Source organism: Cydia splendana, chromosome 10 (assembly GCF_910591565.1).
Source record: "Cydia splendana chromosome 10, ilCydSple1.2, whole genome shotgun sequence".
Classification (NCBI taxonomy): Eukaryota; Metazoa; Arthropoda; class Insecta; order Lepidoptera; family Tortricidae; genus Cydia; species Cydia splendana.
In genome coordinates this window covers 20,854,824-20,867,364 of record NC_085969.1, presented here as the reverse complement: position 1 = coordinate 20,867,364, position 12,541 = coordinate 20,854,824, and the positions used below count along the sequence as shown (strand labels likewise).

Here is a 12,541-nt window from a genome sequence, read left to right as displayed (position 1 = left end):
AATCGACCGTAGCTCAAGTAAAGCACCGCGATGGCAATTTAAAGAAAAAGCCAGCGTCAACCGGAGCTAAGCCCAAGCGACAGATAGCGTCTGTCTCTGTCTCGCACGAAGCGTGCGCCATATGTAACAACGGCAAAGAACACGAAGTTAAGGAGTGTTCGAAATTTCTAGCCGCGACCGTACCTGAGCGCTGGGACTTGGCAAAGGGAGCTAAATTGTGCTTTAGATGTCTAGGCGCGAATCACCGTAAACTTTTTGGATGTAAATATGTCGCGTGTGGCATGAGTCAGTGCGAAGCCGGACATAATAAACTATTACACGGATTAAGCGCGGCCGCATCCGCGAACGGTAATAGTGTCCCGGCGGCACCTGCAGTACTCAATGTTAGGCTGCCGCAGACGTGTCTCAAAGTCATTCCTGAAGAGGTGTCGGAACCGTTAGGTACCGTCCAAACCCTCGCGCTATTTGACGAAGGCGCGGCAATGGCTTTGACGATACACGAAACTGCGGACAGCATCGCACCTGCGGTACAATTTGTTGGGCACGCAAAGCCTAATACCGCGGAAGACGAGGCCTTACAACTTGCGAAACGACATTCTGAGACAGAATCATTAGGCGTTTCGCAGAAGGTACCTCGGGCCGACCCCGGCCAACGTGCGCTAGATTTGTTAGAAGCCACCTGCGAGAAGATACCGGGGGAGCAAAGGTATCGCTCGGGCTTGCTTTGGCGGTCAGATGACGAGAAACTCCCCGATAACCGAGCGCAAGCATTGAAACGGCTGTACAGTCTAGAACGAAAGCTAGACCGCGATGCGAAACTTAAAGCCGAATATGCAAAGCATATGAACAACTTGCTCAACAAAGGTTACGCGGAGAAAATGGACTCGCCGCCGCCCCCCGAGGCACCCCGGACGCGGCCTCTGGCGCACTTCCCAACTTTTCAGCCGCAAAGCGGGAAAACGCGATTAGTTTGGGACACGGCAGCCACAGCTTACAGACGTTCGTTTAACAGCGCGCTGTTGGCTGGCCCCGACCTGTTAGAGTCTTTACAGATCGAAATAATTGAGCAAGATCGCGATACGTTACGTTTCGTTTGGTGGACAGGGATCGATTGGGACTCGCCTATACCCGTCTCACTCGCACCCGCGTGGCGATCGTTCATTATTAATAACGTACGATTAGTTCGCGCCACCGCTAGTATTCTGGTTGCCGCCGAGGTTTTCAAAGCCGCATTGTTCGCTAAGAGAACAGACATAGAGATAAATAAGGGGCATTTAGATTTAGCAGAGATATTACTAATCCGAAGGAGTCAACATGCTGCATTTCCGGAAGAAATCAAGCTTCTGGAAACTGGGCGGCCACTCCTGAAGAAATCTCCGCTATACAAAATCGCTGTACAACTTGACAAAAACGGAATCATCGTACTAAATGCTAGAATCGATAAAAACACGCACATGCCTGTTTTACATGCAAAAGAAGATTTCGTCAAGTTATTAGTACAGCATTTTCATGCACTCTACAGTCACGGCAACCACGCGATCGTCATCAACGAGTTGAAAGAAAGAGCACCCCACGAAGAAGTTCTACATACTTTACTGCTAGAATCAGAGCACATAGTCAATTCCAGACCGCTGACACCAGTGAATCCAGATTTAGACATCGAAGCCCTGACGCCGAATCACTTTCTTATCGGTCGATCAAGTGCCATGTCGCCACTGGGTGTCTTCACAGACGCAATTATGTCGCTCTCTTCGTGGAAAACAGCGCAAACGCTAGCCGACCAATTTTGGAGGCGCTGGCAGCGGGAATACCGACCCAGCCTCCTCCCCAGGCCCGGTGCTCACCAAAACGTGAGAAAACTGCATGAAGGTGACGTAGTCATCATTGCGGATAGCTCCATGCCACGAGGAACGTGGCCCAGAGGCGTAATCGCCCAGCTATTTCCTGGCCCAGATGGTCATGTGAGAGTGGCCATTGTTCGCACACGCGCAGGTGACGTCCGCCGCCCAGTTTCTAGACTTATCCCCATTTACTCCGCGCATGAAGACGGTGTTGACACACGTGGGGGAGACTGTCGTAAATAGCTATTAGGGTTCATGTATGTGTTTAATTAGTCTCTACGTTTAGGTTACTATTTTTACTTTTGTATATCATGTTTTACTTTGTGCTCGTATATTATGTCAAATGAATTGCGTGGAATGTTTTATATCTAGTTATAAGTCTAGGATTCATGCTCCTTTCATACGTGCTTAATATTGTACCTATTTATAAGTCTAGGATTCGTGCTCCTTTCATACGTGCTTATAATTAACGAGATTGGCAAAAATATACATTACTGACTCTGCATGATACACCCACTAGTTGAAGAAGGTACCAAACGGCCTTGTGTTTTACTATATAAGGCAGAGCCGTTTCGTGGCTTATTCAGAGATATCAGAGACATCAAGAGAGCTTCACTCATACCAGCCTGAACACTCTCCAAGTGAATAAATCAAATATATGTGTTTTCATTTCACACAACACATATACCGGTAAATGGAGGTATAGCGGACTTCGAGACAGCACAGCGGCCAGCGCGTTCCAGCGACGGATTTCTACGCTTCTCCCAACGAACCCCCACATCACGAAAAAGCTACAGTCTACACTCCACAGCGACTATAATAGTGCACATAACATAGATGTGATGTGGAAAAATTATTATAACAATGTTAGAGTCAGACCAAGATAGTCTGCAGCGGATTTGATAGCCCACGCAGTGCAAATGTTATTTTATACGTCAAACTTCTATGAAATTATGATGTATAAATGACACTTGGGCCTGGGCTATCAAATCCGCTGCAGACTTCGAGCAACACTGGCTTCCGACTAGTCCGACACATCGGAAGGGAGGGGCCCAAGCGGTATCTCACCGTACAAATCTTTCTGCCATTTTTCGCGGGGGGAAAGGTGCACACAGTCGCACTTCTCACACACTTACATACAAAATCCAATCTGTAATGACGACACAAATACATAGAAAATGACACACGTCAAAGACAAATCTTGCAAACCTCGATCTCTTTTTGTGTACGGACGAGTGACAAGTGTCAGAACACGCACACTAACACATTTTCGTTGAAGTATGTTATTGTATTCTGAGAGATGAGAAGTCGGATTTGTCGCTCGACCGATCCGCAATTTGTACTGAGCGAGCAAAATCGATAAATCCAACAATTACATGAGACTAAAATATAATAATTGTGTTTGAATGTAATTAAACGTATGATATGTAAAAAAAAATATTACATGTGATATGTAACACTTTCTTTTGTAAATTTGATGTCCCCGACCTCTTTTTATAACAAAAAACCGAGCAAACAGGCATTTTTGTGCAGCAGTGTTCACGCGCGCGTCTGGACTCGGTCTAGTGAAAAATCCAAGTGCAACTAGTTTTATTACCCGCGCTAGATTAGATTGACGCGCTAATCTTGTACCTCGGCAGAGGGGAAATAGTGCGAATGCCGCCTCCCTTCAGTGTTGCTCGAAGGCTGCAGACTTTTTATGGACCGACTCTCTGACTCGAGAGTGCTCTAGAGTCTCTTTACTTTGAAACAACTTCAAATCATAATAAATAATTTTATCCTACCTTCATGACAAAGCCAAATTCCCAAAACCATGCCAAAACCAAAACCAATAAAGCCAAATGTCAAATGTACCTACATCTTAAAATCATCTGTCAGCAGTCAAAATATATAAAAAATTTCTAAATTTATTTTCACGCGCTCTAAATTATATAATTTGTGTATTTTATACAAATTCTACTAGACCCATCAATATATTCTACAGTATCATTTGATTCTTTCAAGTACCTACAACATACATACTCGTAATCGTACCTTCCTTGTGGAGTCTTTCACGCGGACTCCACAGACTTTCCGTGCTCAGTTTATTCAAATTCTCAATTAATAAACAAACTAATGTGATGTTAAAATAATGCGTATGATATGAACAGCCGAGGCGATGAAGCCATACAAAAATACTACTTAGTGTACAATAATGTGGTGGACATGTCCAGCGATGTCCAATTTTCGTTGGACAAGATTCTTATTGAACTAGGCGAGTGCGGAACTTATCAGATGAAACATTATGGCTTTATTATACTGCCTATCATGTTTAGTGCTTTTTGGAAGTCTCAGTACGTCTTCAATGCTGGTCAAACGCCTCACAGGTACTGTACAAGTAGAATAATAAGAGTAGTTTGTGTAACAAGAGAGCAAAGCTGGTTTTTGCTGTTGGGTTCATTTTTGGACTGACCTCAAAATTCAAATCATGACAACAGGCTCGGAAAAAGAAAATGACAAGGCTTGCTCGAGGCTAATTACCAAGACAGTCTACACAGAAATCTACTAAAACCACAAGCCAGCATTGGCATCGACTAAATAAAGTAAATTTTACTCGTAGGTATTTATTAAGGGGCTACCCCACGCCAAAGACCTTCGATCTGAATCCCTTAGTTTTCTAACGTTTTTTGTAGCTTATTATATTAACAGCTACGGCTTTAAGCAATATAGTATCCCATATTTACTTCAAAGTTCATTGTGTTCGAGATATTTGGCATCAAAGTTGAACAATTTTAGGCAAAAAAACTGGTTTTCTGGCCATAACTTTTGTGTTAACTAGTTTAAAATTTAAACCCTGGACACGTTTTTGGAGACGTCAAAGACGAACCCAAATATGTAGATTTCGTACATGTAAGGTCCTTCACTGCAAAGTAGATACGAAAAAAGTTTTTTTTTGAGACAATGTTTAAAAAAATCATAAAAAAATAAGTTTTTATTTCTTTAAAAATCCGGTGGACAAAACCGGAGATAAAAGATTGAAAAACCAATAACCGTTATATTCTATCTGTGTTATATAATTCTATCTGTAGTGCAAAAAAGGAGATACGATTCAAAACTTGTCAAAAATCGATGAAAACCTCGGGTAGCCCCTTAACTAGTCAGGTTACATTGAAATAGAACCATTATAAACTTTAATGGCCTGAATTAAAAAATGTCCTGACTTCAAGTTCAATAGTAGATTGTACAACAAGGGCATAAAGTGACCCATTTCTACCCGAGGCAATTTAAAATTGAGGCAAAATAGTAGACGAGGGTAAAAATGGACATTTATGCCCTTGTTGTACACTCTGCTTTTCACTTCGATTGCGAGGAAAATATACAAAAAATCAAATATTTTAGGTTATTTTAACGTATTTATTCAAGACTAAAGAAAATTGTTCTTGGGCCGGTCGGAGGCGCGGGGCACGCCGATCGGGAGAGCGCCGGTCGGGGGCGCGCCGGCAGGGCTGGCAGTTTGTATGGCAGAATTTGGACTTTATTGCTAAGTCAATATGGGTCGGAATAGATGATTTGCTCTATAGCATAAAATGCGATTTTATGTCGTCTACGCACGACATAAAGGTGCACTTTTTGAGCATGAGAAGTGAAAATATATTTAGAAAATATATTATATACACTTATGAATGGTTACTAGGTACTATGGTAGGTACTTTAGTGGATTGTCTTGATAACTAAGCCCCTCCCTGCCCCTGTCCCTGCTTGCTGATGCTGCTGCTGGGCAAGGGCATTTATTTTGTGATGAGCACAGATATTTGTTCTTGAGTCATGGATATTTAAGTATTTGTATAATTATAATATCCTCGTCTGAGTACCTTACCGTGGGACTTTGTCTATTTGTGTTTGTGTCGTTATATAGCAGTGAGTTTTAATGTTAAGTCCTGATCAAACGAAAGTATAATAGGAATAGTAAGAAAATGATATAAGAAAATAAGTAAGTATAAACCCCATTTTTACCATCGTTATAGTAGATTTTTGTAATTTCTTTTCCGCGCACACATTCCTATTCTACCTCAACTATACTCAAACGATATACTGGCAGAGACAAGAAAAACGTTGTATACGTCAAACGTAAATAAATCCTCAATAAATATTGAAATCCTCTGTCATCTGTCAAAATCACTAAAATGTCCAAATATCTGTTCAGATTTTCTAATTTAAATACGTGAGCTCAGCTTTTCAAGACCCATATGGGCCAACAATATAATAATACCAGCAGCGATGAGCACTCAATCCGGTGATGCCATACGAGACAATTTAGTGCTTAGTGAATATAGTGATGTCCAGCAATGTGCCTTCCAACCTGGATAGCATATTCCAGGAATTAGGAGAGTTCGGGCCGTATCAGCGGAGGGTTTACTGTTTAATAGTTTTGCCCACCATGTGTAGTGCGTTTTGGATGTCGCAGTATATTTTCAACGCCCGTTTTACGCGTCACAGGTACATTAGACCTTTCTGAGAATAATTAGTTTCAATTTAAATTTATTTATTCGTAGGATGACAGGGGGGATGGGGAGCTGGCCCGCAATTCGCTTGCGTATTGTGGTAGTAGAAATTGTAACAACACCAATGGCCAGTTAAAATTATTGCTGCTTGTAGCTTCTTTATTTATAAGTGTTGATTGACTAAGAATAACAAATTGTGTGTTTTGATTTTAAAGTATTCCAAGTATTTAAAATTATAACTAGAGAACCCTAACCGCAATCGAACACAATAACATAATTAAATCCCCGCGACTCTAATCCATTTCTCGATATGACGAGCGTGGAATACCAAACATATCTTTTGCGTCACGCGTTATTTTAATATCGATTTAATGACCGATCAGTTTAATACGGAGGTTTTAATAGCCGTTTGTTATGTAGAGGAGGGCTCGGCTTTTGATACTTGTTTATTTTCATAGAAAACATTCGTAACTCAGGAACAGACAAATAAATGCCCATACCAAACCGTCTACATCTAGCATGAGTTGTATCCTCGCGCGCGAGTCCATACTTGGTGTCGCGCAAGATGTATGAAGTCGCGCGCGAGAACGCAACTCATGCTAAGTATAGGCCGACCGCTTAACTCAGTCCTCGCCTGCGCGGTGCGGGGGCGACGGGGCTGGACGACTAGGGGTGGCGGGGAAGGTGCGGGCGCCGTACGCCTGCCGCTCGCACCTTCCCCGCCACCCTTAGTCGTCCCGCCCCGTCGCCCCCGCACCGCGCAGGCGAGGACTGAGTTAAACGGTCGGTCTATAGCAGGTCAGGGTTCGAAACCGGGAGCTCCTGCTTCGTAGGCAGGGTCACTAGGTACCGACTAGGCTAGGCCGCTAAAATGGTTTCAACAATCCAATTAGACTTAGTAATGAACAAGGACGTGATTTGCTATTTACCGTCATCGTCGCATGCCGTTTAATGACAAAATAACTGCAATTTCATAATGCACTCGAGAGCAATTATAACGGGTCATTTTGTACTTATATACTTACTTGGCTGGCTCGATGAAAACGAGTCCTGGCCTCCAACACAAGAGCACACCACTTTGCTCGGTCCAGAGCGGTATCACGCCAGCTTTCGCGAACGCCGATCTCACGGAGATCTGCTTCCACTCTATCTATTCTGCCCAACGACATTTAGGATGACCAACAGCACCTCTAGCACATCTTGCATCCGCGACTTAGACCGCGACTCGAGTCGACATTCCCGCGGCTGTCAAATCTGTCGATTTCCGTAGCACAACTTGTACCCGCGACTGCAACAGCCGCGTAGAGAACTCAAAGTCGCGGCGCGACTCATCAGTGTTCCCCGATGGAATCAAAGTCTAAACATAAATGCTATTTACATGTGACAACACTGAATCAGAAACAGGGTTGCGCTATTTCATTCGTTCTTTGGTGGTAAAAAATCTAGTTTATTGTCGATGGTTAAGTTTTTCCTGTCAAAGTCAAGGAACTTTCAAATTTTGTCAACATTTAATTACGAGAAAAAATATGAAAAAATGTAAGTAATAGAGCCTTATATACTAAATTTTGATAATATTCCTTAAAATATATAATATATAGTTTATTAATTTCTGTTTAATAAACCTTTTAAATAAAATATTTTTGTAAATAACTATAATTAATGGAATTGCTATTATTGGTTTGGTTCTCATATTCCTGTTGTAAATTGTGTTTTTTTTTTCAGAATAATTCCAGCATTATCCTAGACACGATTGATATCCCAGCACCCAAAGGAAAATATTGTTAACAGGAATGTGCCAACGGGACCCGAAGTGGAGAGTCAGGAAAAGAAACACACTAGGCAAGCTTGTAGGTTTCAAACGCGGAGCTGTCCGTTTCTAAAGTCACTAAGATGTGAGAAGCGCTTTAGCTTTAAGAACACCACCGAGGAAGTTAACTATTATAATAACCATAATGGTTATGGCGTACCTATCTATAGTTCATTTGTTTTTAGCATTAGAAATAAGGTAAACAATCTTGATGTGTCTTTTAATTGAAAAACACATTTTAAAAATAAGTTACAGCAAATATGTAACAATTATGAATCTAATACGATCATTTATATTTTTCTGCTTTCATAAGCAAATATTGTGCCAATAATGGATGGCATGTGTGTGTACTGTGTAACTGTTTATGATTTGACAAATTGATATGAAAAGCTTATTTCATAGTCCTCGATGAAGTCACGACCATATTTTATTTTTTTGTTTACAAACCAATTTTCTTTCCAGGGTGATATTTAATTGTCCTACGCCGCATGTCGAATAAAAAGGAAGAGAGAAAATACTTTTCAAGGGTAATAAAGAAGATTCTTACAATTTCTCTATTGTGGTTCTAGATGTTAATAATATATTAGGTTTAATAATAAGAAGTCGAATATTGCAAGAATATATAAGGCAAAGCAATATACTATTAATTTAAATATTGCTTTTTTTTCACTCCTGAATTTTTTACCTGAAATTAAACAAACATAAAGTAGGTAGGTACCTACAACTCCTAGAAGCCATGATTAGCTCCCCAAGGCCCACTTCATACCTAATGCTGACAGCAACGTATCATAGCATGATCGTATCAGGCCCTGTCAAACATGAAGTGAAACATCTAGAACGCAGGTATGATCTAGAGGAGTTTCAATATGGTAGACCATATGATAACCGTACCTATGCTACGCAGACTATGACATGAGCGTAACGACTCCTTCAAAATATTGTTGGTCGGGTCGGTCCAGTCACGTCACGGTATGGTGTTGGCAGGGGACGGAATGGTTTAGTGGGTGATGACTGATAATATTTCATACAAAGCATGATTTTGAGCTGGACATGATCCTGTTACAGCCACGTATTACATTATTCTGTTACAGTACGATGCAGCGGGCACAGGCCACATGTAGGTATGTTTTGTTGAAGTCGAGGAAGGTTCCAAACGGTACCTAAATAGTAAGAGATTGTTGAAATTAGACATCTAACCGTGATCCTAAATACTACTACTAAGACTATGGCTTACTTAATAAGTTGGATAGTTTGTTTTGAACATTTGTACCTACCCACCTCATCGGCTTCGTTTATGTACAAGCAAGCGGGCTCCGTTGTTAGGTTGATGAAAGTTTTGTGTAAGGAAGTCTTAGGATTACTTTTACAAACTTACAAACCTGAATTGAAATTAAAAAAATCCTACATATGTACCTATTTACTTAATTGACCTACAAGCTAGCTGTTTGAAATTAAAGTTGTAAACATGATGGGTGTGTTGTGGTACTTGTAGGTATCACCGTGCATAATCGATATAAGAGTGCGTAAAGCGCATTTAGTGATTGTTCCATACTTCCTTATCCCTTAGGGCAATAAGTAATTATACAAATTATATTATTACATAATATATGAAACTTGTTTTTAAGTTATAATTATCATGAGTTCAGTTAAAAAAGTACAAGCAAACCACCCGCGAGAGCGAGTCGCGTTATAAAGTCGCGTAGACTTCGACTCGCGGATTGACATAAAGCCGAGAGAATATTTTGTCTCAAAATAGGCAGTTGTGTTACGGATTTTAGTTCAAAGTCGCGATCGTTGTCATTTTCTGACAGTGACACCTGATCGCGAGATTGTCGCGGCTCTCGCGCGTGAGTTGTGCTGCCAACACGCGACAAGCCGCCAAGTCGCGCCGATCTGTCTCTTCTCGCGCCTGTCGCGGCCAGTTGTGCTAGAGGTGCAGGACGCCGTACATCAGTTGGTCGACCCAAGGTGGCCCTTTTGGCTGCCCGATCATATTAACCCATCCTTTCGAGGTGGCCACGCCAGCGGAGACGATGCGCTTTGGTCTCATCTATTATATTCGGCTCGGCTATTAGATGTTTAATTTCTGTTTTTTTTTTCAGATCCATGCCATAGTACCTAATTCTAATCCAAATCATGTTGTAATTTAGTAAATTTTACTCTTAGGTAATATTATTATAAATAAGTTTTGTACGGTGCTCTAAAAATCAGTTCCGTGACAATTGATCAACATGCTGATATGCAACAATTAAACCTTAAAATCCCTACAAATATTATAAATGCGGAAGCAACTCTGTCTGCCTTTAAGCTCTTCACGGTTAAAGGTAGAAACTATAGTATAGGTACGATTCAAAATGATCCGTTTTCTTTGCTCGTATGTGTAGCATAATCACATCGTCTGCAATCAAGTGACAAGTCTCTATTGTAACCTTATCAATGTTTCTTGATTTTATTGTTTGCTATTTAACCACAACGGTTGCAAACAAGCACAACACACTTTTAGATACTCGTAAATAGTACTTAATAGTATTAGTACGTTACTACAGAGGCCGGGACGAAAGGGGTTGCCAGCCGAAGACATAGACGGCCGAGCGAAGCGAGGCCGGATAGGTCTGACCGCGGGCAACCCCATTTCCCGCCGAGGTATGTATAGTGCTTTTCTCAAACATGCAATGAAATAAATAAAATAAAAAATCCACGAAACCCTAGTTTTATTTATAGAAAAAACTAAAAGTAAACTACACCCAAAATATAACCAACACGTACCTATATCATTATCACGCGTATGTTTTACACCCGCGAGTCGTGTATTTTTACTACCCGTATATTTTCATGTATCTTTGATTTTTTCGCCTTGTATCCGCCTGACTGTCGTTTTCGTCACATAAGTTTACATAGTCTTTCATGTTGATATCATGTTTCACATACATCGTTGCTTTATGCATGGATTAAATAAGTATAATTTCCACAGTGTTGACGAATTTGTAGTTACATTCATTTATATGCCACAAAACTGTTTCTAATAAACTGCCAATAAGCCATTTTTCTTAGTTTCTCAAATAATAAAATTGCCATAAGTAACCATATACATACTTCTTCTTTGACTTGGCGGTAGAGGCAGCAAGTTATTAAAATCAATTCTGCTTACGCTGCCAATTCCAACACCTACGATTACAATTAATATTAATTTCATTATTTCGTCGAAACTCATATTAAACTCAAAAAATCAACAACGCACCATAAATCCAATAAAACAGAATGAATATTTTTCAACTTCACCTTCATAACAATTTAAAAAATATAACTACGCGTGTTTGAGTAGACCTTTTTACCGCTAACGTTTAGATGAAATATTTTAAATGTTTTTATTTGTGTAGTTAAATTTATAATTTAAAATTATAGAATGTATTATTTATTAAGTTCATGTTGATTTTATACAAATAAAACTGCAAATAATAGCAAACATTATTTTTTGTTTTTTTTTTTTATAGGCGTAGTGGCAGAGTGTCATTACGATCCATAAAGCAAATACTGCCTCTAGTTTTTTTAATGGATGAATGCCACGATGCTGTGTTACAAATATCTGTGAAATGAAAATTAAAAAAGAGGACTTTGCCGGCCTAGGCCTGCAAGATGTGTATGAAATTCCATTAACGACCTTTTGTCCTAGCCGCACCTGAAACGTCATACTTCGCAGCCTATTATAAGGAACATAACATCAATATTTCATTGCATGGTTGAGAAAAATATATTATTGTAGTATAGTATGCAGCCATAATAAAATAATGTATATCATAGACACAACATAGGTACCTAGGTACATTCGTTCGAAAAACATTAATTAGATTAAGATCCTATGTTATCCATATTATGACAAAAAAAACATTGATTGATTCGTTATTGTTAAAGATACATTAATATAGTACATATAAGAATTTGACAGCTACTACCTATATAATGTAGGTGCGTTACATTATGCGGTAACGAACATTACCTAATTTACCTATGCGAAAACTTTGGTTGTCAAAAGTTTACGTTTGATAAATGCAGGCACCAAAAAATATAGGTATAGTGATGGGCAATGCTATATACATTCATTCATTCACTAGAATTGCTGAACTACTTATACTTAAGAAAAATCGTAAACGAGCTCCCCCTGGTATATAGTTGTTTATTGTACTTTAATTTAAATTGACGGTAGGATGTAAGGATGTACGTCGTTAGGGTCTCTTGTAAAGAGATACGCCCATTATATATAATGAGTACATGCTTATGATTCTATTGTGCAATAATCTTAGTAATCTTGGTGAGTTAAATTAGATCAATTTGTTTATTAGGTTCAGTGGCATATTTTTTAGCCTGATATAGTCATCAGATATATCAGAACAACTTAGGTGCTGATATTTCTATCT

The 12,541-nt window shown here is 39.9% G+C and overlaps 1 protein-coding gene and 2 long non-coding RNA genes across 4 annotated transcripts in view; all 3 read left to right on the top strand.

Moving 5' to 3' along the window:
- LOC134794469 (uncharacterized) overlaps positions 1 to 12,541 on the top strand; it is a 585,842-nt gene that overhangs the window by 121,902 nt on the left and 451,399 nt on the right. The gene's annotated exons all lie outside the window — the stretch shown is intronic.
- The window catches only part of LOC134794444 (organic cation transporter protein-like), a 40,560-nt gene that overhangs the window by 7,167 nt on the left and 20,852 nt on the right, over positions 1 to 12,541 (top strand). The window lies entirely within an intron of this gene.
- On the top strand, positions 8,014 to 8,784 carry LOC134794470 (uncharacterized). The gene is made up of 2 exons (XR_010144675.1): positions 8,014 to 8,169; positions 8,592 to 8,784. It is a non-coding gene; the product is annotated as an uncharacterized LOC134794470 (long non-coding RNA).